The following is a 26,943-nucleotide window of genomic DNA, read 5'->3' as shown; positions in this document are numbered from 1 at the left end:
GCAGGGACCTGGCCTCGTCGTGAGCAGCAGAGCTTCCCGCCGTGGGGCTCACGGCGGACTCCCGAGAAGGGCACGGAGGCTGCAGCGCCTGCTGTCGCTTACTCCAAAGTAAGTGTGTACGCCAACAAGGAGAGGGAGCTTTCTTGCAGGAAAATCGCCAGGAAAGTGTTGTTCTTATTACACCTGTTGCTTGAGAGAACTGCCAGCACGGCAAGGAGGCAAGGTGCGCGCCCAAAGGGCGGCAGACCCGTGTATGGCTGCGCGTGTGTGAATGTGAAGTTGCGTGCCGTGGGCGAGAGACGAGACCTGCAAGACTTCCGGTTAGCGCCGGCGCTTAATGGCGGATCTCACCCGGAGCTCCGGGAGAGATCTGCTTCGTGGGTTCGGGTCCTGTCAGCTACGGCGAAGCGGGGACCCTCAAAAATCACAGGCGCGTTGCCTGTGAACCGGAGACTCGGCGGGCACCTTTGCGCGCCCCCGACGTTGCGAAATAGCCTTTTTAAAGGCTGCGGATCAGCGGAGGGGTTTTGGAGCGGTGCTGAGAGTCGTCTTCACCCAGCCTGCGAAGCGAAGCCGCGTCGCCATTAGCGGAGAGCGCTGATTTCTTCCAGTGAAATTGGATTAAAAGAACAACTATCCGTGAGTAGGATTGACAGCTAAAATATAATTGGACTCTAAAAATAAAGAAATTGGGCACCGAGACGGACAAGCACTAAAAAGGAAGTCTGCTTTCCGTTCTGTAGCAAGATCAAAGCGAAAGGCACTCTAGCTGTAACTGCTTGAGAGGAAACTTGTGGGAATTAAGAAATCCACCACCAAAGCAAAGAACTCCCTCCCCGAAGGCAGGAGGGGGGGGGGGAAGAAGCTTTTAAAGTGTTTCCCTGCCAATTTAAAAGAATTAAAATAAGTATCACTGCTCTTTTTACCTGGGATCGGACTGCCGGAGAAAAGGAACCGGCTAAGGACTGTTGATATAAGAAGGCTAAAAAGTATCTTTAATTTGACTTTGGCTACTTCCAACCTGAAACATTGATATTGTTGCATTGTAAAGTTACTTATAGGACACTATTGATTGGGATCCCCCTGAAAGAGAAAAGAAAAATTGGAAGGGACTAGGAAAACTTTTGTTATTTTTTTTTTTTGAAGAGTGTGGGACTATTTTAAGAAGTAAAGAACTGACTCTACGCCCTCTAGAGGACTTACAAATTGTTTCAGCAACAAGTGGAGTTTAAAATCTGGGAACTTTGTTTGACAGCTCCAAAGTGTGGGAATGACCTTGACTAAAAGACTTTGTTATGGCAGATGGTAAAGAGAAAGGGGATTTACAAGAAACAACCTTGAGATCTGGCAGACAATACAAAACTGACCCTTCCATGCAAAGAAGGGCTTCTGTAACAGGAGCCTCTGGAACTACAATTGTTGCAAAGTCAAAAGTGAAAGCAATGTCTACAGAAGAATCATTTGCTAAGGTACTGGAGAAGATAAGTGACTCTTTGGAGGAATTAAAAAAGCAAGGCGCAGAGACTAAATTACAAGTTGCTGAAACTAAAGTACAAGTTGCTGAAACAAATAAAAAAATTGAAGAAATCTCTGGGAAAATTGACTTAAATACAAAAAGTATAACTGACCTCGGGAACAAAGTGAACTCAAATGCAGAATCAATTGGGAAATTATTGGAAGATTCATCTACAACACGAAAGATAGCCGAGGAAGCTAAGGAAATTGCAACTGCTGCGGAGGAAAAATTTCCACCAGTGTATAAGAAACTGGATGAGTATGAGTTGGCACTCTCTATGCAGGATATGCAACGCAAGGAGAGGAATTTAAGGATCAGACTTGTGCCGGAAAAGGAAGGAGACAACTTGGTGGACTATTTGACAAAAGAATTTTCTGATTTCTGGAAGCAGGAGTTGGAGAAAGAAGATTTTAAGATAGAAGGTGCATTTAGATTGGGAATAAGACAGAAGAAGAATCGACCCAGAGATTGTCTTATTACTCTAAGATCAAAGGAGGAGCGAGATAAAATACTGAACCTGCATTACCAAACAACCCTTCGAATTGAAGATTCTTACATTGAGATCTTTAAAGACATCCCTAAGAGTATCTTGGACGCAAGAGGACACTATAAGGACTTGGTGATACTGCTGAAAAGGAACTACATACCATTCAGGTGGGAATTTCCCCAAGGCTTGTCTTTTAAATACAAGGGAAAGAAGAGAAGAATAAAGACTGTGAGTGATAAAGACAAGTTCCTGGGAGAACACGAAGAAGACCTACAGAAAGAGACATTTCCAGGACAAGGGCATCCGTCATTGGATACGAACACGGTACCACCGACAGATGAGGAACAAAAACAGGGAGCTGTAGGAGGAAGGAGTAAATAATCCCATCATGGCTCTGCAACTTCTAACCTGGAATTGTAACGGTTTGAACATTCCCAGAAAGAGAAAAAATATATTTCATGCTCTAAAGAAAGACCAATTGGACTTGATTTGTCTACAAGAGACTCATGTGACAAGAGCACATAGAAAATTACTAATAAATAAAAGATTGGGACAGGAATTTATATCCTCAGACAGAGTAAAAAAGAGAGGAGTGGTGATCTATGCAAAAGAAAAGTTGCAACCGAAACAAATTTTTAAAGATGATCAAGGAAGATATTTGGCAATTGAAATCCAATCTCAAGGAGAGAAGTATTTGATAGTGGGAATCTATGCACCAAATGAAGGGAAAGCCGAATTCTTTAAGAAGTTGCATGAAATCTTGATGGACCATATGGATTACAACTTAATTTTGATGGGAGATATGAATGGAGTAGTTTCAACAAATATGGACAAAGCACAAAGACAGGTAATAACAAAAGATGGAAGACTACCAAAGACTTTTTTTGAAATGACTGACAATATGGACTTGATTGATATTTGGAGAACAAAACACCCACTAGAAAGAGAGGGAACCTTCTTTTCTGAAGCCAAAATGACATGGACAAGGATTGACCAAATTTGGGTGACTAGCAGTATGGCGCCGAACATAAAAAAGTAGAAATCTGCCCAAAAACTTTCTCCGACCACAATGCTGTAAAGATGGTGATGAGGCAAACAACAACTGGTTCCTTCAGATGGAGAATGAATGACACCTTATTCAGAGATGAGGAGATCTGCAAGAAGGCCCAAAAAACTTTGAAGGATTATTTTGAAATCAACTTAAGTTCTAAAGTAGAAAAAAGAATAGTATGGGACGCAAGCAAAGCCGTGATGAGAGGGTTCTTGATTCAGCAAAATACTTTAAAGAAAAGAAAGCAAAATGAGAAGAAGGAGAAAATTTTGGAAAAGATAAAAGAAGGGGAAAAACAATTAAGATCGAAGCCAAAGTCTCAAGAGATTTTAAGAGAAATTAAATTTTATCAAACACAATATATGGAACTGATGAATCAGGAATTAGAGTGGAAAATTAAACAAATGAGACAAAAGACCTTTGAATCTGCTGACAAATGTGGTAAGTTATTGGCTTGGCAAATAAAGAAGAGACAAAAACTCAACACGGTGACAAATATAGAGGTGGAAGGAAAGAATATAAGCAACCCAGTGGAAATTAGGAACTGTTTTCAGAACTACTTTAGACAACTCTACACACAAGGGCCGCAGAATGAAATGGATATACAACAATTCCTCGAGAAAAATGGGCTGAAAAAGGTTTCGCAGGAAAGTAAAACAATTTTGAATCAGGAGATATCAGCACAAGAAATAGAAGATGCCATTCAAGGCATGACGCTGGGCAAATCCCCCGGGCCGGATGGACTGACTTCTAAATATTATAAAGTTTTGAAGGAAGGACTGATACAGCCTTTGAAGGAAGTCTGTAATGAGATTATGGAGGGGAAAAGGGCACCTGATACGTGGAGTGAGGCCTATATCACACTTATACCAAAGACAGAGACTGAAAAGACTCAACTTAAAAACTACCGACCCATCTCGTTATTGAATGTGGATTACAAAATCTTTGCTGATATTTTAGCAAAGAGACTGAAAAGAGTTTTGATGGAGGAGATTCATGGGGACCAAGCGGGCTTTCTCCCAAAAAGGCATTTGTCGAACAATGTAAGGAATATAATTGACATTTTGGAAAAGCTGGAAGTGAATATAAACACTAAGGCGGTTTTGATATTTGTGGATGCCGAGAAAGCCTTTGACAACATTTCTTGGAGTTTTATGTTGAAGAACCTCCGGGGGATGGGGGTAGGCCAAGGGTTTGAGAATGGTATAGGTGCAATATACTCTGAACAGAAAGCGAAACTTATTGTAAATAATGTGGTTACAGAAGAGTTCAAGATTCAAAAAGGGACACGTCAGGGGTGCCCTATCTCCCCACTACTTTTTATATCGGTCCTGGAGGTTTTGCTTAATATGATTAGGAGGGACCAGCTGGTTAAAGGGATTCAGGTCGGAGCTAAACAATATAAATTGAGAGCATTTGCAGATGATTTAGTACTTACATTGCAAGAGCCAGAAGCTAGCACGAAAAGAGTTTTGGAAATAATTCAAGAGTTTGGTCAAATGGCAGGATTTAAATTGAATAAGTCAAAGACAAAGGTTTTGGAGAAAAATTTGACACAGGTAGAAAAAGAAAGGTTTCAGAACGAGACAGGGTTGACCGTGGTTAAAAAAGTGAAATATTTGGGTATAAATATGACAGCTAAAAATGTGAATCTGTTTAAAGATAATTATGAAAAAACTTGGAGAGAAGTGAAAAAAGATTTGGAGATTTGGTCCAATTTAAAGCTTTCCTTGTTAGGCCGAATTGCAGTTATAAAAATGAATGTATTGCCAAGAATGTTGTTTTTGTTCCAAGCATTGCAAATAATGGATAAAATGGATTGTTTCAAGAAGTGGCAAAAAGACATATCTAAATTTGTCTGGCAGGGCAAAAAGCCCAGAATTAAATTTAAGATATTAACGGATTCAAAGGAAAGAGGGGGGTTTGCCCTGCCAGACTTTAAATTGTACTATGAAGCGGCAGCTTTCTGCTGGCTGAAAGAATGGCTGCTTCTTGAAAACACAGACATTTTGGATTTGGAAGGTTTTAACAATATTTTTGGGTGGCATGCATATTTGTGGTATGACAAGGTTAAAGCACATAAAAGTTTTAAAAATCATATTGTCAGAAAAGCACTATTAAATGTCTGGGTTAGATATAAAGATTTGCTGGAAAATAAAACTCCAAGGTGGCTGTCGCCAATGGAAGCTAAGGCAGTTAAAAAGTTAAATATGGAGTCCAAGTGGCCAAGATACTGGGAAATTTTGGAAAAGGAAGGGGACAAACTGAGATTGCAGAGCTTTGAGAAATTAAAAGGGAAGGTGAGAGATTGGTTGCACTATCATCAAATAAATGAAGCGTTTAAACTGGACAGTAAAATTGGCTTCCAGGTGGAAAAATCAAAATTGGAGACAGAACTGTTAGAACCCAGTACTAAGAATTTGTCAAAAATGTACAATTTGCTGCTGAAATGGAATACACAAGATGAAACGGTTAAATCAGCTATGATTAAGTGGGCTCAGGACATTGGTTATAATATTTTGTTTGCTGATTGGGAAAAGTTGTGGACCACCGGGATGAAATTTACGGCATGTAATGCCTTAAGAGAAAATATTATGAAAATGATATATAGGTGGTACATAACCCCAGTCAAGCTTGCAAAGATTTACCATTTGCCTGACAATAAATGTTGGAAATGTAAAGAAACTGAAGGTACATTTTTTCATCTCTGGTGGACTTGCCCGAAGATTAAGGCATTCTGGGAAATGATCTATAATGAACTTAAAAAGGTATTTAAATATACTTTCCCCAAGAAACCAGAGGCCTTTCTCTTGGGTATTGTCGGCCAAGGGGTGTTAAAGACGGATATAACTTTTTTTATGTATGCTACAACAGCAGCTAGAATACTCATTGCGAAGTACTGGAAGACGCAAGAGCTACCCACACTGGAAGAATGGCAGATGAAGGTGATAGACTACATGGGCTTGGCAGAAATGACGAGCAGAATCCGAAACCAGGGAAGAGAAGCAGTGCAAGAAGAATGGAAAAAATTCAAGGACTATTTAAAGAAATACTACAAAATTAATGAAAGTTAGAATGATGTTGGACTGGAAAGCAAATGGTTACTATTAGCAATGGTTAAGACAAGGAGAATAAGGAAGATTAGTTTAAATTTAAATTAAAATAAGGGAAGATTTGCTGAGTAATTGATAAGAAATCGGAATACAGAAATGGGAGGCATGAGGAAGTCGGGGAAGAAAGATATAAGAAATTAGGATATGAAATGGTACATGTTTTTTGTTTTGTTTTTGTCCTTGTATGTTTATGTATGTTATGTCTATTTGGAAAAAAATAAAAATATTATAAAAAAAAAAAGAGAGAGAGACGAGACCTGCAGCCAGGGAGAAAGTGTGGTTCCCACAGGCTTTCTCATGGGAAGCGGGCAAGGCAGGGAAGAGGCGCTTGCCCTCCGAGGCTGCAGCAGGACATGATACAAGAGCGAGCGCGCAAGAGGCGTGAGCCACCCGTGCACGCCAGGCACAGATGGCAGCAGCGGCTCCCTCCGAAAGCGAGGGGCGGGGATTCGTCTTCTGAGGGTATAGGCAGCAAGGAGCCAAAGACAGCTCCCGAGCGTGCAAAGGGAAGGCAGTGTGGTGTGGCGGTTAGAGAGCTGAACGTGGGGGCCGACCTGATCTTACTCAGAGCAGAGCCACGGACATTACGGGACACAGAGAGAGTTTGGTGAGAGCCTGCAGTTCTATGATTCTTTGAGAGCAGGAGAAGGACTTTTCCCTACCCGCTTTCTCAATGCCATCCATCATTAAAATATATATATATCTTATATCTATAAAAACATATCAGTTCCAACAGTCATACAACAGATCTTCTCATCTTATACAATATTTTAGACTTCCGTCAACACCTCTGATGATTTCCCATTCTTTATCACTTATTCTGCATTTCTTAATTTCTAGATTACATTTACCGTAATTATCCTTAACTAATAATGCTTTTCATAGTCTTTCTTGCAGTATTTCAAACTATCCACCTTACCAAACTTCTTGCAGTCCTACTAGCGTAATCTGTTCATCACAATTACTTTTCAAATAGTTCATATATTTACTCCAGTCTTCTATGAATCTCTGATCCCGCAGGTTTCGAATCCTTCCTGTTAATTTATCTAATTCAGCATAGTCCATCAACTTCACCCTCCATTCTTCTTTCGTTGGTAGTTCTTCTTGCTTCCATTTTTGTGCCAATAATATTCTTGCTGCAGTCATTGCATGTAAAAACAACTTACAATCCTGTCTATTAATATCATCTCCTACAATGCCAAGTAAAAATGCTTCTGGTTTCTTAATCAATGTATATTTCAACATCTTTTTCATCTCATTATATATCATTTCCCAGAAGCTTTTCACTTTTTTACATTCCCACCACATGTGATAAAAAGGTCCTTCCTTTTCTTTACATTTCCAACATTTATTACTTATTTTATACATTTTAGCTAATTTTACTGGGGTGATATAACACCTATACATCATTTTCATCACATTTTCTTTCAAAGCATTGCATGCAGTAAATTTTAATCCTTCCTTCCACAGTTTCCCCCAATCTTTTAACTGTATATTATACCCAAAATCTTTGGCCCAGTGTATCATAACCGACTTTACCTCTTCATCTTTCAAATGCCATTCAAGCAGCAATTTATACATTTTAGACAAATTTTTTTATTTATTATTCAATACATCAATTTCAAATTTTGATTTGTTGTCATCAAATCCTTTCCCCCTCAAATCCTGTTTAAACATTTCATTGACTTGCCAATAGTGCAGCCAATCACTTACATATTCTTTAACCTAAAAGAATAACCACTTTAACCCAAGTGGTTAGCACGCTGTCCACCAGCCCAAAGAGTGCTGGATTGTCTGTGTGCCGCTTGTTCGCTTATGGTAGTCTGTTGTAACATACACAGAGCTACTCTCTCAACCGGAAAGGAGAGTAGAACACTTCAAAATGAATAAATTAATCAGCCACAGGTTTGCTTGATCTATAAGTGATACGTTGTGGTCTTAATACTGATCCCTTAATTGGTCTAGGGGTTTTCAATTCAGCTATGCAGTTGTTCCTCGCAATATTGACTTGATAAAATGCTTATGACCCTGAGAGGTAGTGCCTGGCCCATGGTCACTCAGTGAGCTTCATGGCCTGCTGTGGATTTGGACCCTGGTCTGCCCAGTCTTAGTTCAACACTCTTAGCACTACCTTTTACTGAAGAAAATAAACTTGTTCAGAAACAGCATAGTCAAAGAGCATACACCGAGTGCTCCTAGCAGCCTTCTTCGTCTTCCCAGAGGCACAGCTCTTAGTTACCGATTAACTGGAGTCCTGGAGCCGCTCCGTCTGCAACAACACAACATCCTGGCTGAGACACACACACTCTACACACAGACTGAGGCCCACAGAGATGGCTGGTTACATTTATAGGGAACCCAAGATGAGTCCCGAGTCACAGTGACCCAGCATTTGACTGCTAACACTTAGGCTTGACAGATTTGTGTAGCCCTCGTAGGCCGCGCTGCCTAGGCCTGGCCTGCTTCTGCTCTCAAGAACCTTTGTCTCCTGACAAAACCTCAGCCCTGTCCTTAAGCGCTTAGCCATCTTCTGGGTTCTTGGGACAGGAGCATGCAGCTAAAGTGTCCCATCCTTGCTGCTCCTCACCAGTTCAGAGTCAGGCAGGTCTTTGGCCAATTTGTGGCGATGCATCGACTTTGATGTGATCGAGAGAAGTGAAGCTACTGTGGAACCATTGCTCTGCCAAGTCCTCAAGGGGCGGTACAGAGTTCTCCTCCCTCCCACTTAGTCCCACAGCCACGCTGAGAGGCAGGGACTGGGCATTCAGTGAGCTTCACGCCTAGTGTGGATTTGGACCCTGGTCTGCCCAGTCTTAGTTCAACACTCTTGCCACTGCCTGTCAGAGGAACTGGCAAAAAGCCACAGGAAAAGATTTTGCAAGGATACAACAGTCTCTCAATCTGTGCACTTTTGCCCATGCTAGACCCCAGCAATGCTTATGCAGCTGCAGTAAAAGAGCCAGGATGCTTCCTTGGATGTTTGAGCATGGGCCATACTGGAGATCTAACTCCTTTTTGTGTCTCTCCTCCTGCTGTAGGTCCGAGGGTGGCTTCCAAAGAAGCTACTGGGTAAGTTTGTTTTACTTAAAGTCTTTGGAAAAGAGGTGGACAATATTGACGCTGCTTCTGTGCAGTCGCTTTGACTGTGAGCCCGATCGAGATGCACAACAGTGCACTGCCGCCTTGGGCAAACAAGAAGCTATGGAGGGATCATGCAACTTTTTGTTCTTTTCAAAGTTTGCACTTGAAGACTTTTATTTTTTAAAAAAATCCCCTTTGCAAATTCGAGAAGTTTCCCCATGTTGTGCCTCACCATTTGACGCTGCTTCTGTGCAGCCTCACCAGTGCACTGTGCTCACTAGAAAGACTCCCTTAAAAATCCATTCTTTGCCAAACTCATTTTGGCACCAATGCTCTCCCTGATAACAACAACAACAACAATTTATTATTTATACCCCGCCCATCTGGCTGGGCTACCCCAGCCACTCTGGGCGGCTCCCAACAAAATATGAAAATACAGCAATCCATCAAATATTAAAAGCTTCCCTAAACAGGGCTGCCTTCAGATGTCTTCTAAAAGTCTGGTAGTTGTTGTTCTCTTGGACATCTGGTGGGAGGGTGTTCCACAGGGCAGGTGCCACCACCGAGAAGGCCCTCTGCCTGGTTCCCTGTAACTTGGCTTCTCGCAGCGAGGGAACCTCCAGAAGGCCCTTGGAGATGGACCCAGGTGTCCGGGCAGAACAATGGGAGTGGAGACGCTCCTTCAGGTATACTGGACCGAGACCGTTTAGGGCTTTAAAGGTCAGCATCAACACTTTGAATTGTGCTCGGAAACGTACTGGGAGCCAATGTAGGTCTTTCAAGACCGGTGTTATGTGGTCTCGGCAGCCGCTCCCAGTCACCAGTCTAGCTGCCGCATTCTGGATTAATTGCAGTTTCCGAGTCACCTTCAAAGGTAGCCCCATGTAGAGCACATGGCAGTAGTCCAAGCGGGAGATAACTAGAGCATGCACCACTCTGGCGAGACAGTCTGCAGGCAGGGAGGGTCTCATCCTGTGTACCAGATGGAGCTGGTAAACAGCTGCCCTGGACACAGAATTGACCTGCGCCTCCGTGGACAGCTGAAGGAGAAAAATAATCATTTCCTTAATAACAATTTAAATAGCGTATTTAACTAAAACAATAAAATTATAGCATATGTATCCATGATTGTTAACTGATGTGGTTAAACGTGGGTTTTTTTTTGTTAAAAAACCCAAAAAAAACTTAGACTGAGTTTTAGCACACATGAAAGACTTAAAACAAATACTTCTTTCCTGATGAATAGCCTTTGGACTATAATGTAACTTAAATAGAAAACTATCTTTAGAAAGATCTTTCCTCCAAAAGCATTTTATTTTAAAAATCCAATTTAAATAAAAAACAGATTTTTTAATTATTCTTTTTTAAATCATTGATTTTTATCCACCCTGTTGGGTGTACACATTGAATGTGTCATACCTGGAAAATACCTCTTGCAAGAGCAGCCATAGGAGGTGCGCTCTAGTAGAGGCAACTCCAATGAATTTCATTTAAGATTTCCCATCGTCCTCAGCTTGGCTATGTGCCCTGGTTCTTCTTGAAGAAGAGACATTCATCATGAGTTCTTCCCTTCTCCTTATCAGACTCTTGTATAAAGAGGACTGTCAAGGTAGGGAAAGATGCTCCACCTCGGAATAATCCTAATTGTTTTAGCTAATCTCTTGGCTGAAAGATAGAAAATGAATCTTTGTGTGCCTGCTTCTTAGCCTAATCCTGTTTCTTCCCACGTGAATGCAGTTCTATAGAGTAACACGAAAGACACCCTAACTCAGGCTTCCTCAACCTCGGCCCGTCCGATGTTTTGAGACGACAATTCCCATCCTCCCTGACCACTGATCCTGCTGGCTAGGGATCATGGGAGTTGTAGGCCAAAAACATCTGGAGGGCCGAGGTTGAGGAAGCCTGCCCTAACTCCTCAAGATGTTGAACTTGCTCCAGCTTCGGAGTACCTGCTATAAAAGAGACAACTCTAAGAAAGTCACGGTGCTCCAAAGCGTCACCAGTTGCATCAAGTTGCTTTAGAGAGAGCATTCATGATCATCCTTATCACATTACAGAATTGCTTGGCGACTAAGCAGGGAGCAGCACACGGAGATAAGGGGGGAAGCAAGTACTCTGCAGCCTGTGCCTCTCCCATCCCTGTGCATCATGAGTTCAACAAGTACAGAATGTAATGCAACCCAGCACAGCAACAGCAAGAGGGGCAGTCGCAACACTGGTGGGAACTGCTTCTGAACCCTGTATCCCCTCCTCCTCCGCCTCCGCCTCCGCCTCCCTGCCACACAGCCTTAATGATAGAAGTATGGATGTGGAAGTAGTTGACCTCACTTGCGAAACTTCAGAACCTATAGTTGTTGATCTTACGCAAGACGATTCTCTTGTGCTTGTTGGAGAGAGTGGGCAGCAGCCCAATAGAGAGTTCAGACCTCAACCATTGTCTGACAGCCTCATATTTAGTGGTGGTGGTGATGATAGCAGACACACACAGAGTGGTGCTCTTGCCACTAGAAAGCTCCCCAGAGAAGTAGGAAGGAGGGAATTTGCAAGATCCTCAGGCACTTTGAGTTGTGGAATGTTGGGTTGAAATAACGACAGACAGGTAGCGAGTGTCATCTGGGAGGCATCTCTCGAGCAAGTCTCGGAGAGTCCCTTTTATTGAATATTACAGCATTGCCACATATGTGCTTATTGCTGATTGGTCAACACAAGTACAAAGCAAAGATTACATTAATCACCAATGGATTACAGGGTGGGAAAGGGAACACAGAATCACACAGGCATGAAGACCTCCTAATTAAACTTTTACTAGTGATTGATATAGCATTCATCCGTAGATGTGGTCAACTATGCTTTAAGAACAAGTCAGGTACAATGTTTTCCTGAACTCAATGTGAGCTGAACTGGTGAGTGAATGTCTTAGTACTGTTTGTGCAGTATTGTGTGCAGGAGCGAAACTTAAGAGCAAGACTTTCCCAAACATGTCACAGTCGTGTATAGGATTGTTGCATCCAGCATCCCAGCATCTCCCCCTTTCTTTATTTATTTAATGGTGAGTGGGACAAAAGTACTTCGGGATACGTGGTTTGCCAGCGCATGCCCAAAATAATTCTGCCCACCGATGTTGTTACTGAATTCAGGGTGAATGGGACAAAAAATACCTCGGGATACGTGGTTTGCCAGCGCATGCCCGAGATAATTCTGCCCACATCTCCCCTAATGTTTACTGTTGGTGCTGCCATTTTGCAAAGTAGGCAGCAATAATTTTATTGGGTGGCTGAGGAGGAGAAAAACACTGAGACCAAAGGCGTATGAGACCAGGGATGCACTGGATGAAACAACATAGCAAAATTAATATACATATTATGATAATAGCATATTGAAAAAGATTGCGAAGCCAATTCATATTTGGTAACCAGCCGGTGAGCCACTGGGTAAACGAATCCCAGAGGCCAGAAAGTCCAACGTCCTGTTTGATGTGATGTGTGAGATTTTGAAAATGAGAAATTTGCTTTTGAATAGCCTTGGAATTGTCCGTAATATTAAAGCAACACATATCATTCACTTGTTCACAACCATAATGATGAAGCATTAGCAAATAATCTATTGCAGCGCGATTCTGTAAGAGTCCATGACGCAATTCACTCTGTTCTTTACTCAGAAGGTGAAGAGCTTGTGAAGTAGAATTCAAGGCTTTTGCTGCGGAGCAAGCTAAAGAGTTAATATTCCTGCTATTCCGTGCAGCCAATCCAGGGACTCCTAAAAGAGAGACAGCTAGAGAAATATATTCAGATCTGCTAGGGAGAGAAACAGAATCATCACAATCATTAGTCAATTCCACAGAACGTCGATATCGAGAGTGAGATAAATGATGCTTTTTGGGTAATATGATAGACAAACGGCTTAAACAGCAAGGTGTGCCATGGCTAATGTTTGCAGGAATATAATTAAACGTATAGCCAGGACACGACCAGAACCAGCCTTCAGGCAGCTCTGTATATTTATATACGTAGGAAATATTTACATAATCAGAGCAGTTGAAATTATCCTTGCCCATTGTCACACAGTTGGGCTTTGTGCAATTGACCATACGGGCGCAAGTGATATTGAAAGAGGCCACGTATGGGGTCAACAAATCAATGGCTAGAGATGGGCGTCGGCGAACTTGGTTACCCCAGTTATGGTAACCAGAATAACCAAGGGTGCGAAGAGAATCATTTTGGGGTAAGGATGAATAAAACCAGGTATCATTTTGCAAATCGAGAGGGTCATGGCAAGACCCAAGGATTTCACCTATTGATACCTGCTGAGTTAGGCAAAAGGATGAAACATTGAGGGTTTTTGCAAAAGATTCCCACACATTAATTGGTGTGGAATCACCGCCACTAGGAGCGGAAGCAGAAAGGGGCAAAAACAAAACACTGAAAATGAGCACTATCATGGAATTTATATTAAGGCATGAAATGAGGCACAGAAGCAAATTATCAGGGCTTGCTTCCAGCTGTTGTTCCTTTCTAAACTGTTCAGCTTGAGGTGAGTGATTTTATTTGGCCACTGAAGACGGAAAGGCTGGAGGGCTTGATTCACATAGTATGGGGGAGTGCAAGCTTACTCATTAAATTGAATGGTAGCTTGCAATTGTTGTAGCAAATCTCTGCCCCACAGATTGAGGTGGATTTTCAGCACACAGGGCTGGATATATGCAATTGTTTCAGAGCTATCAGGCAGAGAAACAGGCAGCCACTGTACGCTTTTAGAAGAGGTTTGAGGTCCACCCACACCCCAAACTGCAGAGGCAGACTCAAGGGGCCACGTGGGGTCCCAGCAATTACTGGAAATGACAGAAATGTCTGCGCCTGTGTCAATCAAGCCTTCCAGAACTTTGCCATTGATTTTGTACTTACGAAGAAGTTTCTGTTCACCGATTCTCTGGATTACAGCTAATAGCTGTGGAGAGAGAGGAGAGAGCTGGTGCAAATTATTATCCATAATAGAAGCAGTAGAATGAGAAGGGAGCACTACCAAATGTGCCCAAGACTCACCCTTTTTTAACTGCATGGGCAGATGGCTCCAAAGTTGAACCATGATTGTGCCCACATAGTCAGGATCTAGGACTCCCGGAATAACCATGATTCCTTCTTTGGCTGCAGAGAATTTGGGTAAAATCAAGCCTGTGACCTTAGGAGGTAATGGGCCTGCCAATTGGGTGGGCATGAGCATGATTTCACCAGGTAAAACAGCGTCTTTGGTTTCCTGATTAATTAAATCAATGGTGAAATCAGAAGGTGTTTCCTTAGGAAAATTTTCAATAGCAGAAACTGACAGCAAAGGGCTGTCTATTTCTGTTTTCCTCTCTATTTGTCCTGGCCCGAGAGTGGGGCCACCATGGAGTTTCCCGAACTCCGGCACTGATTTGCCCAATGATAGCCTTTACCACATTTTGGGCATTTTTTGGAAGGTTTAGCCTTACTGCCATCACCATTCCTATTTGCTCCTCCACCAGGGGCTCTGCATTGTTTGGCAAAATGACCTGGGCGCTTGCAGTTGAAGCAATTGCCTGTTGGCTTATTGCCAGCTTGGATGGCACCGGCAAGCAAGGACATCGCATGACTCTGGCTTCCAATTTCAGCACAAGTTTGAATCATATCGGCCAGGTCATATTTAGGGCGATGTATAACTGACTGCAATGCCTTCTTGCAGTCGGTGTTTGCATTTTCAAAAGCCAATTTTTTCATCAATTCATTTTGGGCTGTAGTGTTATCAACCTGCCTAGTGACTGATTCTTTCAACCTATCTATAAATTGATGGTAGGGTTCCGAATGTTGTTGCTTAATATTAACAAAGGAGCTCAGTGGTTGTCCTGAGACAGGGACTTTTCGAAAGGCGCGTTGCACACAGGTCGCGGTGCGACTGAAATGCAAAGGTGTTAGTGTCGCCTGGGCTGGTATATTATCATACGGACCAGCACCAAAGAGTTGATTGGCTGTATGCTGCGGATCAGCCAGGGCTGCTGCATTATGCTTAAATTCACTTTCAAAAACTACATATTGCGCTGGAGATAAAAGCATGCGCATCAAATCTTTCCAATCTTGGGGTAGCATTGTGTAACCGCTTGCTATCCCCTCCAGCATCCCTATCACATAGGAGGATTTTAAACCAGAATCAGTAATGGCTCTCCTTAGTTCCCTCATAACAGAATAAGGAAGTGTCTCGTACAACACCTGTTGTTGAGCAGTTCCTTGGTTGGTATAGGAGATAGGGAAAGCAGATGGCATTTCCCCAGCCCATTCAGACTCTTCCTCTAAGGACAGGAGCCCTTTCTGCCTAGCTAAAGAAAGCGCGGCACGCACAGCTCCTGTAGAAGAGCACGCAGGGGCTGGGGCAGGCGAAGGAGGGATGGAAGGAGGGAGGGAGGATGTGGGCTGAGACGAAGGGAGGGGCTGGCAAGGTTGCAATGGGGGTAAAATCTTGGGGTAAGGTGGGGGATTGCCTGCAACTGACAAAAGAGCAGGTGCCGTCGGAGATGCCTGAGGTCCTAATTTAGCGACGGCGTCTGCACACTTCTGCCAAGTAAGCAGACAATGAATCGGAGCCCTCGGTTCTGCAAAAAGGGTTTTTCCGATCTTTTGCCAAGTTTCTACTTCCAAAGAACCAGCCTCTGGATAAGAAGGGCATTGGCAAGCAATCTCACATAGCAATTGTTCAATTTCTTTTAAAGAAATATGAACACCCGCCATACGCTGTCTAACGAGATGGAGCAGCTCCTTGGCATGCTCCTGCTGGAACCTAGTCAATTCCCCCCCCATACTCACGAATTAGCGCGCTGAGACTTTTCCAGTCGAGTGAAGTACAGGGGTTTGGCTGCGTGAGGGATCTGGCACGTCGGGGTCACCAGATGTTGGGTTGAAATAACGACAGACAGGTAGCGAGTGTCATCTGGGAGGCATCTCTCGAGCAAGTCTCGGAGAGTCCCTTTTATTGAATATTACAGCATTGCCACATATGTGCTTATTGCTGATTGGTCAACACAAGTACAAAGCAAAGATTACATTAATCACCAATGGATTACAGGGTGGGAAAGGGAACACAGAATCACACAGGCATGAAGACCTCCTAATTAAACTTTTACTAGTGATTGATATAGCATTCATCCGTAGATGTGGTCAACTATGCTTTAAGAACAAGTCAGGTACAATGTTTTCCTGAACTCAATGTGAGCTGAACTGGTGAGTGAATGTCTTAGTACTGTTTGTGCAGTATTGTGTGCAGGAGCGAAACTTAAGAGCAAGACTTTCCCAAACATGTCACAGTCGTGTATAGGATTGTTGCATCCAGCATCCCAGCATCTCCCCCTTTCTTTATTTATTTAATGGTGAGTGGGACAAAAGTACTTCGGGATACGTGGTTTGCCAGCGCATGCCCAAAATAATTCTGCCCACCGATGTTGTTACTGAATTCAGGGTGAATGGGACAAAAAATACCTCGGGATACGTGGTTTGCCAGCGCATGCCCGAGATAATTCTGCCCACATCTCCCCTAATGTTTACTGTTGGTGCTGCCATTTTGCAAAGTAGGCAGCAATAATTTTATTGGGTGGCTGAGGAGGAGAAAAACACTGAGACCAAAGGCGTATGAGACCAGGGATGCACTGGATGAAACAACATAGCAAAATTAATATACATATTATGATAATAGCATATTGAAAAAGATTGCGAAGCCAATTCATATTTGGTAACCAGCCGGTGAGCCACTGGGTAAACGAATCCCAGAGGCCAGAAAGTCCAACGTCCTGTTTGATGTGATGTGTGAGATTTTGAAAATGAGAAATTTGCTTTTGAATAGCCTTGGAATTGTCCGTAATTTGCATAGACAGCTTTGCAGAGATTGTGCAAAGCGGACGGCTTATAGTGTCAACAACATGTGGCCACATCTTCTGTAGTCAGTGCTTCAGCAATTTTCTTAGGTATGCTAACTTTTGCCCAATTTGTAGGAGGCATCTCACTCCAAAGGAGTATCATCCAATTTATATGTGAAGACATGGGTGTTCCTGAACACAGTCTAATGTGGCCTTCATAAACATGAGTGAACTCCAAAGAACACACCAAGTACAGTATATATGACTTCAATATGACAGTTAGCAATTTCACTTTTTCCCAGTTGGCCTCCTTATAGTCCAGTTGTACTGTTTCAGCTTCATTTTGCTTTAAGGTTTTTGCAGCTCACATTTTTTGAGGTCTGTAGACGTTTGAAGAACAGCTTGGAGGATATGTCTGCTGCTGCCACATTGCTTTGTGCCGATATCTCATTTCTGTTCTAGTTCTGTTGCTGCTTTGAGAAAAGACTGATGTTGAGTGAACTCATCTATTCAAGACTAGGCTATTCATAGTCATCTATGATAATACAACCTGCAGCTTCTTTTTGCAATTTGCCTTGTAAAAAACCAAAGCCAACCACTCACCGGTGGAAGTCTGTTCCACATCTACTTGTTTTCTAGTGGCAAACCCCTCTTTCTGTTGATGTAGCCCTAATAAAGACCAAGGTTTATACAACACTGTGGCTCATTTCTAACGCTGCATACATAAATGGTTTATTACAAAGAACTCCTGGTGGTCCGAGTCTTCTCTTGAAGAGAATACAGCCATCATGTTAGATCTGAGCAGCTTTCCCTGTCCAGGCATATGCTTAAGGAGCAATTCATAGTGGAGTCCGTACCGAGGTTGCCACGTGGGGCAGAATCCAATCGAGATGAGCTAAGCCTTTTATGTGAAACACTCCTCAAATGGTTGGAAGAGGATAAAGTAATTCTCTGCTTCTCATAAACGCTTTGCTGTGGGGAAGCTGCACCCATAGGGCCATGTTTCAAGCAGCAAGCATGTAAGACTTGAACCTCGCATGATGAAGTCAACTTGAGTTGCGGTGACTCCCTTTCTCAGCCCTGTCACGTAGTCATAGTGGAACTATGAATGGCTTGACCTGTTGAACTTTGGGATGCTGCTGTACTAATAGGTCTAATTGCTTTAAAACGTTTTATGTTGATAACTCTTAAATGAAAGACTTTCTCTTAAATGTATAAAAAATGCCTTCCAGTAGCACCTTAAGGTAAAGGTAAAGGTACCCCTGCCCGTACGGACCAGTCTTGACAGACTCTAGGGTTGTGTGCTCATCTCACTCTAGAGGCCGGGAGCCAGCGCTGTCCGCAGACACTTCCGGGTCACGTGGCCAGCGTGACGAAGCTGCTCCGGCGAACCGGCACCAGGGCAGCACACGGAAACGCCATTTACCTTCCCGCTATAAAACGGTACCTATTTATCTACTTGCACTTAAGGGTGCTTTCGAACTGCTAGGTGGGCAGGAGCTGGGACCGAACGACGGGAGCTCACCCCGCCGCGGGGATTCGAACCGCTGACCATGCGATCGGCAAGTCCTAGGTGCTGAGGTTTTACCCACAGCACCACCCGTGTCCCTATCCAGTAGCACCTTAGAGACCAACTAAGTTTGTTCTTGGTATGAGCTCTCGTGTGCATGCACACTTCTTCAGATACATGAGCACACAAAAGCTCATACCAATCACAAACTTAGTTGGTCTCTAAGGTGCTACTGGAAGGCATTTTTTTATTTTGTTTCGACTACGGCAGACCAACACGGCTACCTACCTGTATCTTAAATGTATGCCAGCCAATCTTCCGTTGGTAGAAAACATGGGCTATCCAGCTAATCAGCAGCATCTCACCAGGCCTTAATCGGCTGCGGTGAGTCTCATAATATTTCCCCCCATGTTTCTTGTTTATTCGATTTTAAGGAGTCTCGTAACATAGTGAAACCTCACCCGTGACAACTTGGAGGGCCAGTGTTACGCTTCCAGTTCAGCACTGGATTGAACGCCTTTTTAAAAAGGGAGGCTTCCTTAGTCTCCCCACAGCCTACTGCAGGGGCCTAGCTGCACACACCCCATATTAGACTTGCACATAGCCTGGCAATCATGTGGCATGGTTAGGACTTCCACAGATGGCATTGTCTCCGTGAACATGGGCTGTGGGGATCAAATCCTCTGTGCAAATGCGTCTGGTGTTACCAGAACCTATATGCATCCCCCAGCTTTCGAGGGGAGCTTAAGACAGAGTGCTCAATGGAAGGTCATTTCCATTCATCCCTACTGTTATGTACTGAGTTGAATAGGATCCAAACTGCAGCAGTCTGATTGGTCCTAGAACAATAGGATTCAGAATGCAGCAGTCTGATTGTCCCTAGAACAATGCAGCAGTATGATTGGTTGGCAGGAACCACCCAATCATGCTCCAGATAGAAGTGAATCCACAACCTGATTGGCTTATAGTAGAATTCCGGAATTAGCCAATCATGTGCAGCCCATTGTGTAAATAATGTATATAAAGCAGATGCTTTGAGGGGACTTTCATTCATTCCTCCTCACCACTACGAGCTGAATAAAGAGCATGAAATCACTTTGCGACTCTGAGTATATTTCACCTACCATCACCGTTTCTGTTCTGTTTGCACAGACACTCTTACTAAAGAACAAATGACACTTTGCCCAGGGAGGGACCTTGGTAACATGGTGCCCTCCTGGTGCCTTCCAAAAGCCAGGCAGGGGAGGGGTCAGGCTTGGGGAAGGATGCACAAGGCTCTGGTGGGGTCCTAGAGCCCTCTCATCTCATTCCCAAAGCTGGGAGAGCACTAACTAGGCTTGGGGAAGGAGGCAGGAAGGCTCCCTTCTGGCCCCCACATCCTGTGCAGGGGAAGAGCTTCACTGCCCTAAATCCACCTCTGCTTTGCCTCGTGTTTCAGTCACCATGAAGGCATTTTACCCATTCAAGAAAGTTGCACAATGTATTTTGGAGGTCACTTCTTTGAGTCGTGATGGGAAAAACTGAATTCCTGTGCAGAATCCTTAATGCGCACCAGACTGGAGGGGTACAGCAAGCACTACTGTTGAATGATGCTGTATGGAACCTAACACTTCACCAGTCTAGTCGTTGCATAAAAGTTCTAGCAATACTATGTGTTCGGGTGCCTCGACCCTTACACAGTTTCCTGAATCCTTGCAGTGATCGGTTTTTTGGGGGGGTGGGGGTGAGTTGTCTGGTGGCAGATGAAAAAGGGCACCCAAGTTAGCAAAATGCAGTAACCAAAACTACATCTGCATAATGGACTGTTCTTGACGGTAGGCAGCAATTGCCATGTGATACCATGACAAGGATAGGAGAATATTTAGCAAGTGAGTCAGAGCTTACAGTTGCCATATTCAGATGGGTTATTACATGCTCTTGTTTGACTTGAGACTGGACACCTCCCCCACAGGACACTACACTACTACTTTTGTGGTACATAAATAAAGCCATAGGCTATGCAAATAACAGATGGAATAATTGGCAGAATTCTCTGCTAGGTTTTGTGACCTCTGCCATTTCTCAAGGACAGGGTCACAGACATCTGAACACAATTGAGCTGCATTTAATAAGAAATGAGTTCTTAAAGGACTGTCAGCGTTTATTTGTGGTTTTCCTTTGGTGATGTAGATATAATTCATGTTTGTGAGGTGCCCCCTCCCTTTTTACGTGCTCCTGGCTCCTAGTCAAGTAACCAGTTCATGTTCTGTAATTCACACAGAAATCTTCAGCACCACAGGGCAGGTGTATCTGGTACTGAACACTTTTTGCCTGAACAGATTTCAGAAAAACACAACAGCTCTTGGTATTCAACGTTACCTGTTGAGTTACTCTACTCTGAATCATGGTGAGTGCAAGGGTGTTGTAATCTATGTATTCACACATCACCATCGACTTTCTGACTTACGGTTGCAAGATGCTTGTGACCATTGCTTCATTTCTCCCCCTTTGCTCCTGGCACAAGTAGGATAAACAAACCTGGGAGCTTTGTTTTCCCCATTACATCTGGTCATGGTTTGTTGCTCCCTAACAAGCCACAGTCAGCAGGCCAGCCATAAGCAGGGACTTCAGATTGGCTGGCAATTGTTGCTTATTATGATAAGGCCACAGTCCCGGGTTCAGACGTGATGTGGTGCCAAGGCCTTGTGCTTTGCTTCTCCTGCTTGCTCCAAGAGAGAACAGCATGAGGAGCAATTGGGCAGCATGTGCTACATAATGCATTATAAAATGACTCCTGATGGCCGCTGTATGTTTACAGCGTCTAGGAAGCTGCTTTGTATGCAATCAATCACAGTCTTCACTTAGACTAATCTGCATAATAACAAATCACCATTTCGCAGGGAATGCATGTTTTAATGCTCCCTAATGGCAAACTCCTTGCTTGTAGAAATATCTTTTTAAATCCTATCCAAATGGCATGTCCTTGTCTCAGCTCCTTGTCTCAGCTCCTGAATTACCATTACCGAAATGGAGATCTAGAAAATTTCCACTTCCTGCCTACCTTGGGAACCATCACGCGCCTATTTATGACCTTTAGGTCATCAGCCCTCCCATCTTGACTCATGGAGATAAAGGATACTCTATGGTGGTTCCACTCTCTCTGCCCAGTGAGGGTATTTAAGGACGAAACAAGGAGGCAATTGGTTCCTTGCATAGAGTCAAAGCTAATGAGGACAAGGGAAAGCAAGCTTAACGCTAGAAATACTAACTGTCCGAAGGAAGAAAAGAATTCTGTAAGCCTAGATTTACAAGACCTGAAGAAGAGGCTAATGAGTATAAAGACTGAGATTTCTACCCAAAATATAAGGTTTTCCTTTGGTGATGTAGACCCTAGAGCACAATATTTAAAGAGGTCCAACAGCTCCTTATCCCACAGAAAGACATCAGTGCAACTCCCTATTCCCTTTTCAAGTGACACCGAAGTAGATGAGGAATTTGGCGCCTCCGACATTTCTATGGCAACAACACCTAAAGAACTCTACGTTGCTGACAATCTGGAGAAATCCAGCACCCAATCTACATCTGGACCTTTGCCTAATGTTCCAAAAATGTATCAGAATGATAAATTTTTCAGAATGATCAACCTTCTCTACTGTACTCCTGGAGAGACAGGATGGACAGATCTTCCAAACTCGAAGCTGGCTCTTTGTTGGCCAGTGATCCACATTTTATAGCACATGCCTCATTAATACTCCCACAGCCACAGATAGAACCAACAGTCCTCCAATCAATCCAGGAGGGAGAGGGGGATTGACAGTTAACGAAACACCATGGGACCGCTCTCCCCGCTTGGGTTGCGGTTGGTTGGGTTTTATCTTCTAGTGATACTTACCCTATCAAAACTTCACCTCTTCCCCTTACCATTTTGACCCAGGAGTCCTGGCCCAGGGATGACTTGTCAGTGAGGGGATGTTACCCCTCTATTGGGGAGGCTAGTATGGGGTCTGGGATTCCCACTATTGAAGGGCTAGGGAGGAATGGCGGTGGGGCTAGATATCACTATCGGCGAAGGGTTTTGAGATGCAGTGATGCTCGAACCCCTTCCAGTCTGCGCCCCATCCCAAGGGACGAGGGTAGGGCGAGCAGGGATTACCCACCTCCGTCATTGGTGTTGTGCAATGCCAGGTCCATAGGCAACAAAACCGCCACCATGGGTGACTCTTTTGTCTCGCAGGGGATTGACCTGGCTTGCGTGACGGAGACCTGGGTACGGGAAGGCGAAGTAGTCTCCCTACATGAGATAACACCCCCAGGCTTCTCTGTCCTCCATCAATCGCGGACTGTGGGTCGGGAGGGGGGGGAGGAGTAGCGTTGTTAATCCCGGAGGATTGCTCTTTCAGAGCTCTGCCAGCACCGGCAATCGTGTGGGGCACCAAGGAGAGCTTGGCTGTCTGGCTGGTGTACCGACCACCCAGCGCACCGGCAGCCACCCTGTCAGACCTGCTGGAGGTGGCGGCGGGCTGGGCCTTGGAGTTCCCAAGCTTATTGGTTTTGGGAGACTTCACTGTCCATGCCGATCCCGCCCCCTCCTCACAGGCTCTGGACCTAGTGACTTCCATGGCAACACTAGGGCTCTCCCAGTTTGCTTTGGGCCCCACTCATCAAGCAGGCCACACGCTGGATCTGATCTTTGGTGCTGGCATAGATGTGATCATGCTCCCCCCTGTGGAAGTGCCATGGTCTGTTCACTACGCTCTGAAAGCCAAGATTGACTTCCCGCTCCTCCCCTGCTCGGGTGGTGAGCCTATTTGGGCTCGCCCGCAAAGGCTGATGGATCCTGAAAGATTCCGTCAGGCCTTGCGGGACCCTGCTCCTCCTGGCGACTCATTAGATGACCTTGTTGAGGACTGGAATAACCAGCTCTTGGCAGCCATCGATGAGATCGCGCCTAAGTGCCCTCTGCGACCCCGTCGAAACCAGGCCCCTTGGTTTACTGAGGTGCTCCGGAAAATGAAGCAGGATCTCAGACAGCTAGAGTGAGTACAGTGGTGCCCCGCAAGACGAATGCCTCGCAAGACGGAAAACCCGCTAGACGAAAGGGTTTTCCGTTTTGGAGGTGCTTCGCAAAACGAATTTCCTATGGGCTTGCTTCGCAAGACGAAAATGTCTTGCGAGTTCCTGCGGGGTTTTTTTCCTTTCCCCCCCCTTTTTCCCAAGCTGCTAAGCCGCTTATCAGCTGATCCGCTAAGCCGCTAAGCCGCTTAACAGCTGATCCGCTAAGCTGCTAAGCCGCTTATCAGCTGATCGCTAAGCCGCTTATCAGCTGATCCGCTAAGCCGCTGAACAGCTGATCCGCTAAGCCGCTAAGCCACTTATCAGCTCATCCGCTAAGCAGCTAAGCCGCTTATCAGCTGATCCGCTAAGCCCGCTAATAGTGCTAATCCGCTAAGCCGCTAATGGGCTTGCTTCGCAAGACGAAAAAACCGCAAGACGAAGAGACTCGCGGAACGGATTCTTTTCGTCTTGTGAGGCACCACTGAATGGCGACGGACTCGTGACAGAGCTTCAAGAACATCTTATAGGACACTTATGAAAGCCTATGAGATGGCTATGCAAGCTGCTAAGAAATCTTACTTTCCAGCTTCCATTGCATCCGCTAGCTCTCGCCCGGCACAACTTTTTAGAATAATTAGGTCGATAATGTCCTTAGGAGGACAACCAAATTTAAGCACAAATTTGACCCACAGCTGTGAGGTATTCACGAGCTTTTTTGCGGAGAAAGTCCTGTTGCTCCGCCATGACCTCCCTGCCAATTTAGATACAGTGACTGAACTGGAGGCCCCTTGACTGTCTTCGGGTCCAGTGTTGGACCATTTCAATTGGCTACTCCCTGCTGATGTGGATAGATTCCTCCAAGCTGGTAGGCCCACCACCTGCCTCCTCGATCCGTGCCCGTCTTGGCTGATTAGGGCATGCCCAGATGTTGCACGGACCCCCCTGGTTGAAATTATCAATTTGTCCCTTGGCATGAGGACATTCCCAGGGGACACGAAGGAAGCAGTGGTGTGTCTGCTCTTAAAGAAAAACTTCACTATTTAGGGATATCTTTAAAGATCTGCACACGAGAATCTTCAATCTCAAGGGCTGTTTGAAAGTGTAAATTCAATATCTTGTCTCTCTCCTCCTGAGATCTCAAAGTTATCAGGCAATCTCTTGGGCTCTTTCTGTTCTGTCTCCTTCCCAGTCTGAAAGCAGTTGTTATCTTAAATTCCTCCTCTTTTAAGCTGTCCTGCCAAAAGTCCAGAAATTCTTTTGTAAGATAGTCTATCAAATTGTCCTTTTCATTTTCTGGAATAAATCTCAATCTCAAATTTTTACTTTTCCTCTGTAGTTCCATTAAAGACAGGGCAGCATCATGTTCTTCCAGCTTTTTACAGACTGGTACTATCTTTTCCTGTGTGTTTCCTGCAGAAATTTTTGCCTCCTCTGCCGAAGTTTTTGCCTCCTCTGCGATCTTTCTAGTTATCTCATTTTCTTGAACTAATTTATTTATAGTCTCTGTATTCAGGTCCAATTTTGTTGATAATTCATTCAACTGTTTGGAATTTTCAGTGCTCTGCTTTGTTAAGACTTCCAGAGTTTCATTTATTTTAACCAATGCCTTTGTTATTGTTACTGTATCCATGGAGGGAGTTGAAGCAGGTGCAGTTGGGTTTATGATTGAGCCTCTTCTCTTTTGTTCAACTTTGCTCTTAGCCCTTGTTAATCTCTCCTCTGTTGGGCCACTCATATCCCAAGGTCTTTCCCACGAGAATCACTTTCAGCTGGGAAATTCCACAAGTCTGTTCCTTACAGTAAAAAAATAGTGGCTATATTCCTACAGCCTCTAGATGGAGCAACTCAAAGTTCCAAATACAAAGGAACGAAAGTTCCCTTCAGAGGTAAACAAAAGTAGCAACCAATTGTCCGGTAATTTCCAAAATATCAAATTGTATCTTTCCAAAGTGCCAAACTTGTAACAAATAGTGTCTTTAGTTTATCCAAGGCAAAGCGCCTACTTTGTAGCAAATCGAATGACAGTTCTCAGTCCCGGTGGCTCGCTTTCCAAGCAGTCCTCCCCAAGGGTTTAAAACGGCAGAACTTTCCCCTTCTAAGCTTCTTTCATGCAGGTAAAACAAATCACCAATCTTCCCCCCCTGCCCCTGCCTGCTAAGGGGGGGATTTAAGTCCAATGTCAGAGTCCGTCAATTTTAAGGCTGCTTTCTGTCAAATTGCAGCTTCCTGTCCGTTGCTTTATTTACATGCAGTCCGAGGAAGGCAGACTTCCTTACTTTTTGCCTTCTCCGTTTTCAGCCAATTTCAAATTGTTTCCTTTTAGATTTGTTGTTCAATCTTACTCACGGTTGTCCAATTTAAGTTCCAAATGTCAGGAAGGAATCGGCGCTCTCTGTCAATGGCGACGCGGCTTCACTCCACGGGCTGGGTAGCGGCTCTCAGCACCGCGCTCCCCGATGCCGCTCCGGAGCCTTTAAAAAGACTCCTTTGCAGTAAGGGGGGGCGCTTAAGGTGCCCACCGAGCCTCCTTGCTCTCAGGCTTCCGCGCCTGAGATTTTAGGGGTCCCCGCTTCGCCGTAGCGGTCAGACCCAAACTCGTGAAGAAGCCTCCCTGAGCAGAGCTCAGCAGGAGGCGGCCATTAGCGCTGGCGCCGACCGGAAGTGAGGACCTATTACAAGGATTTGGTCACTCTATTGAGAAAGAACAACATACTATTCAGATGGGAGTTCCCACAAGGCCTGTCTTTTAACTACAAAGGAAAGAAAATTAAGATTAAAACAGTGCAAGACAAAGAACAGTTTCTGACAAGGAATGAGGAGGATCTTCTGAAGGGAACGGCGGAACCTACGGACCTAGAGGATTTACCAGATATTTCCAATTTATCTTTTGGAGCTAAAAAATCAACAGAAGACGATCTTCTTGGAGCTGTTGGAGGGGTAACCAAATAAAGAACAAGATGTCTCTGCAATTTCTAAGTTGGAATTGTAATGGCCTCAATCTTCCTAGAAAGAGACGAGAGGTTTTTCATATCTTAAAAAAAGAACAATTGGACTTGATTTGTTTACAAGAAACCCATGTGACTAGAGTACATCGAAAATTACTTATTAACAAAAGATTAGGACAAGAATTCATTTCATCGGACAAAGTGAAGAAAAGAGGAGTGGTGATTTATGCAAAGGAAAAGTTGGCCCCTAAATTAATATTTAAAGATGAACAAGGAAGGTATTTGGCAATTGAAATTCAAGTTCAAGGAGAAAAATTATTGATAATAGGAGTTTATGCACCAAATGAAGGGAAG

At 44.1% G+C, this 26,943-nt stretch overlaps 1 protein-coding gene and 1 pseudogene across 2 annotated transcripts in view; both read left to right on the top strand.

The window, feature by feature from the left end:
- LOC310753767 (inositol polyphosphate 5-phosphatase OCRL-like) overlaps positions 1-26,943 on the top strand; it is a gene marked incomplete at both ends in the record, with an annotated part of 157,688 nt that overhangs the window by 65,837 nt on the left and 64,908 nt on the right.
- On the top strand, positions 38-17,697 carry LOC310753857 (E3 ubiquitin-protein ligase RNF4-like; annotated as a pseudogene). The gene is made up of 4 exons (XR_014552318.1): positions 38-108; positions 9,206-9,236; positions 11,306-11,815; positions 17,088-17,697. The product of XR_014552318.1 is annotated as an E3 ubiquitin-protein ligase RNF4-like (transcript).

The sequence above is a fragment of the Podarcis filfolensis genome (genome assembly GCF_964270895.1).
Source record: "Podarcis filfolensis genome assembly, chromosome: W".
Taxonomy (NCBI): Eukaryota; Metazoa; Chordata; class Lepidosauria; order Squamata; family Lacertidae; genus Podarcis; species Podarcis filfolensis.
Note: the sequence above shows the minus strand (reverse complement) of the source record. Positions and strands in the feature narration are given on the sequence as shown.